Source organism: Pteropus vampyrus, unplaced genomic scaffold (assembly GCF_000151845.1).
Source record: "Pteropus vampyrus isolate Shadow unplaced genomic scaffold, Pvam_2.0 Scaffold125, whole genome shotgun sequence".
NCBI classification, from domain to species: domain Eukaryota; kingdom Metazoa; phylum Chordata; class Mammalia; order Chiroptera; family Pteropodidae; genus Pteropus; species Pteropus vampyrus.
In genome coordinates, this window is record NW_011888906.1 from 1,561,007 (window position 1) to 1,566,247 (window position 5,241).

Sequence of the window (5,241 nt, forward strand, 5' to 3'; positions counted from 1 at the left end):
AGAGAAGAAAAGCAATTAGTCTGAGCAGAACAATATTGTTATCAAACAAGGTCTCGGCTAAGAAACTGGTTAAGTTCTGGGGAATAAAGCAGGCGTTTTCAGAAGGAAGAAAACCGCCAGGCCCTTCACAAAAGGCTTCCCTCAGCTCATGGGACCAGCCCCAAGGTAGGGGCTGCATCCTGCTGAGGGAGCCTGGGCAAGCCCTCGACTTTGAGTCTGCAGGCCCTCTTCTCTGGCCCTCCAGCTCACTGCTGAACTCTGTAGCTCGCCCCTTCTGGCCACGGAGAGCCACGGATTCTTGGTGGTCTGGATACACTTGAACAAGGATCAGATCATTATTCTTCTGGGGCAGGACCGGCTGAGCCCTGTCCTGTGACCTTTGGCAGAGGCAAGTCACTGGTGTCCCACACATGATACAGAGCCGAAGGGCCCCGACTACCTGACACTATACATCTGTCACAGGTGAGGCTCTTTACCTTGGCCAAACTGTGGGGTCACAGCCCTTGCCTCTTTTCTGCTCGTATTCTATTTCTGAACAGTCAGTCATGTGCTCAGGGCCCCTGCACTGGGCAGTCTAAGTGTAAACTTCATACACCTGGCCGACTCAATGATTCAGTCTGAAGGACTGAAAGATGAGGCCCTCCACTAGCTGGGCAGCTCCCTCTCGGCTAGCCTGCCATTTCAGCTCACACGGCACCTGCTCAGAGAGGTCACTCTCCCTGGACCATTGTGCCTAGGTGGTGGCCCCTTATTCTTTTCCAGGACACCCTCCCCAGAACTTATCAACTACTTGTCTTCTGGCCATCTCCCTTCTTCACAATACAAGATCCTGAGGGCAGGGCCCATGTCTGGCTCACTGCTGCATCCCCAGCACCTAGCAGGGCACATGGTGAACACTCAACCAGTACTCGAACGAACAGGTTCTCATACTGAATAACTGACTTTTCAGATTGCATACTAATGACTGAAGATGATGTCCCTCTCTGAAATATTTACATTCTATAGAAGGATCTAAAGGAAAAGTCCACTGTTCACCACCAAGGAAGGACTAAGGAATGCGTTCGTTCCAGAATTCACATCACCACAGACATCACTAGCTGAGTGGCTGTGGAGGATTATTTGTCTCAGTTTCTGTTTGAGGGACCACCTTGAATTCTTTTTTTTTTTTAATTCCCCCCACCCCGCCACTTCCACCCCTGACCTATGGATGTTGCTGCTTCCCCTGAAGAACGAGATCTCTGAGGGAGGGGCGTCTCCTCCCACATGCCTGGGGCGTGCACCTGGGGCCTGGTGCACCCGGGGCCTGCTGCATGTAAAGCAGGCGTGCTAACCACTACTCTATGGACCCACCTCCCGCCTTTTATTCTTGATGATCATTCCTAGGAACCTCTTCCATATAGCTGGGCATCAAATAAGAACTTAAATGCTTGCTAAATGGAACTAAATTCTGTTTTTTAATTATGTTAATCTGAAAAGCTTATGTACTTTTGCTTTCTTCCTAGGATTTAATAGACATATGCTAAGGAGGTGAGGGAAGGAGGTGGGAGGGGGCACTTTGAAAATTTTTTGGCCCGTTTTGTGCCTAAACAATTTAGGTTTTCTTTACTTAGGATAATCTTGTGTTTATAACCTCAGCTGTAGTTGCTGGAGAAGTGATTAGAATATTCCAATTCATTTCCACTTCACCGCAGAAAGGAGATGGGGCCTGCGTGGGAGAAAATTTTTGTTTAAAAACAAAAATATCTTTGATAATTAGAGTGGCAAGGGAAATTATGAAAAAATGCACCAAAAACGGGAAGCAGATTTCTATTTACATGTGACACGGTTGACAGTTTTCCCTAGTGCCAAAGACTGTTAGAATGCAAATGGTTTCATTTGATTTTTTTCCCCCCTTCAAGAACTGGAACAATTTCTCAAGCTACAGCATGGCACACTCTCAGCTTCAAGGAATATTTTGATCTGGGCAACACCCAGCAAAGTGGTGCCACGGCTCAGTTCAGTCGTAGCTCTGCTGACTTACATGGCAAAACGCTGCAATGTTCATTTTCTGAGTCCTTTTTAACATGCTAAATGAGAATGTTGTATTCGTTGGCAAGAGAGAAAACGCCACTCTCTTTGCCCTGTAATATCTCTAAATAAAATGCTAACAGGGATGCAAAGCAAAAACGTGTGCAAAGTTCACCTTCTTTTATTAAGCCAAACTCTTGGAAGAATTATTTTGGGTCTCATTTCTTAGCTCTTAAAGGGGTAGACTCTGCAGAACGGCAGGCAGCCAAACAAGTTCCTTCTCTCACCTCTGGGGCTTGGAGCAAATTATTTTGCCTCCGTGAACCTGTTCCTTCCTCTTTCTCCAAAGGAAGAAGATCACACCCGCTCCACCCTTCTCACAGGTTAGTTCCGAGGCTCTAAGGAGATGAGGTGCAGGAAAACACTTTGAAGTGCATAATGAAAACACTGTTTCTTCTGGAGAAACTGTGTGCGTGTCTAAGGAATAATTATCACTGCCAACCCCAGCCACGGCCGTGCCACGGAAAATTCTCAGATGTTCCAAAAGGGCCTAACATTTGTCTTTTGTTTCGCTCATAATTTCCTGCATATTGTCTTGGTGGGGGTCCCAATTCTCAGTCAATCGAGTTCTAATTTTGCCCATTATTTTCAGGAAGAAATGAATGCAATATTCTTTGCCCTCTGCATGCTTGAGGTGGGGAGCAAATACCGTGCCATGCAACCAGGTGTTGGCAGGTGCTCTTGCCTGGCAAAAGGCATGGCCCACTGAACTCTAAACACTGACAAATTCTGAACCAGGGGCTCTGTTTGCTTCAAGCCCCTGGGAGCTGAGCCCGAGACCCAGGAAGTCTTGTCTGAGTGCTCAGCTGCCCAGCTTTGCTCCAAACTCTGGTACCACCACTCTGTGCTGGGGCCAGTTCCCACCCATCATGGGGCTTCTGGAGAGTGAAGAGCAGAAAGCCGAAGACCTCAAAAACTCTTTTTGTATAATCGAAAGCCAGAAGAAAAAGACAGGACCTCTGCTTTGAAGTGATTGCAGTAACTGCCTGGAAAATGTTCCTAATACATCTTGAGACACGGCAGAGATGGCTGTTGAACATGCCAAATGGCCAGCTCCATCTTTTTTCAAACCCAAAGAGAAACACTTTTAAAAAAATATATGTACACTATTTAACTTCTGAACAAAAATTTCTCTCTCTTCCCCCTAGGCCTAAATCAGTGGCTCCAGGGAGCTCTGTTATCACAAGATTATCTGGTCCCCAGAGTTGGGGGAGGCACTCAGTTGGTGCCTCCGCCTCCAAGTGTCCTGAGGCGAGTGATTATCTCTCAATAACCTGTAGGGCCCTGTAGCTTAAATGATAACTTGACTTTAAAAAATTTAGAACTCACTGTTAGGCAGTTTCTAAGCAACCTCTGTTTCCATGGCAAAGAAGCCTGGTGTTTATACTGATTTTTCACTTAAAATGCGGTTTTATTGAATTTCACTTCATGCAGGCAGCCATTTCCCTGCACTTCAGCCCTATCTACGATTGACGGGGATCCGTAAGTACCTAATAAACTCCAGACGCCAAACCAACAGAACTGGCTCGTTCCTTTACAATCAATATAGGGGTGCTCTGGGTGACAACGCCATGGGCGGGGTGGCCTTGGGAGGTAGGAAGTATGCTACCAGAATCTGGTCAGCTGGGTTTGGGTCCCAGCTCTTCATGGCTTACCAAACATCTACCAGCACCTGGTCCAGCCCAGGCACTGCGCCAGGCGTGTGGGATACAAAGATGGACAGACAAAGAGACTCTGGCCTCAGGCTCCCTGTCTGGTAGGGAGGACAGATAAATCACAGAGGCCCACTATGCAATGTGGAGAGGGCCATGCTAGAAGTCACGTGTGGGGTGGAATATGCTGAGTTTCTTTTCTGTAAAGTGGGGGGTGCATCAAATGAGTTCTAAGGCCTCTTTCAGTTCCAATGGTCTACAGCAGTCTGCAAGCATGGGTGCTGAATCACACACCCAGAAATGCTAACTGCTATTATTTTAAAAGGACAACCTTGATTGAGTCTAGAAGAAGCGGGGTCACTTGTACTGAGCACTTGCTGTTTGCCAGGAGCTTTAACACCATGACCCATCACCATTAATCTTGAGGGTACATTCACTCCCATTTTACAGAGGACACTGAGGCTCAATGGTTGAGTGCCTGTCTTTAGTCACACTGCCTGTGTGTGAATTCAACACCAACTCGTAGCCCGTAGCCCGCAGTCTGTCTGTCTCTGCACCCCACCCTGCTTGGCGGAGCTGCCTGATCCTCCTGCATGTCAGCCCCACTTCCCCACCAGATCCTACTGACGGGGAGCCTTGTGGGAAAATGAAATAAACCTGCCCGCTTTTAGTTTAATTTGAGGAAAAACCAAAAGGCGCTTCAACCCAAAAACTACCACTTTTTTTTTTTTTTTACGCCCACAGCACCTGATCTTCCTAGTTGGTCTCCCATCCAAGTACTAACCAGGCCCAGACCCTGCTTAGCTTCCGAAATAACCTACTAACTTTGAGTGAGTTCTGCTCTCTGCGTGACTCAGTCTTCTAGAGTGCAACATGCTTAGAATAAGCACAAATTTTGATTTTGAGGGTTAAATTATCTTAAAAAGATAACGTACACAAAATATGCCTGGAACTATCCCTAATACATACTAAGTACCCGAGAGCTGACTCTGAATGTGAATCTTAGTCCCTTCATAAGAGGAAGACTAACATACTACCATTAGCTATTTACGCCGTTAAGTCAAATGAGTTCACACACCCTTCCCCCCGAAAGCAGCAAAACCAAAAAGAAACCCGTCTGCTGCAGACGCCAGTATCACCGAGCGTCCTCACCATCTCAGTCCAGACCGCATCTGCTCCAAGGGCTCTCTAGGAAACCGCCGGCCAATCAAGGCCCAGCAAAGCTAAACAAACTGTCACTGAAAGTCAGAACTTTGAGCTCTCCGGGGTGACAAGCTATTCTTTCTCTGTCAATTACTTGCTTGAGGGATCTGCTGCTCCTTGTCTCTTTCTGGATTTATAAAATGCTCTCACGAGCTGTTTGTGTAAGCGCCAGTGATAAAAAAAAACTAGTGGCTTTGTGATCTGTTTAATTGTTTATTTATTTGGGGCTTCTAAAGCAGTTATTCAGGAATGTCTCCTTAGGAACACGATGCAGCCTTATCCACAAAATCATTTTAGCTTCCCTGTTATTCCCTCTCTG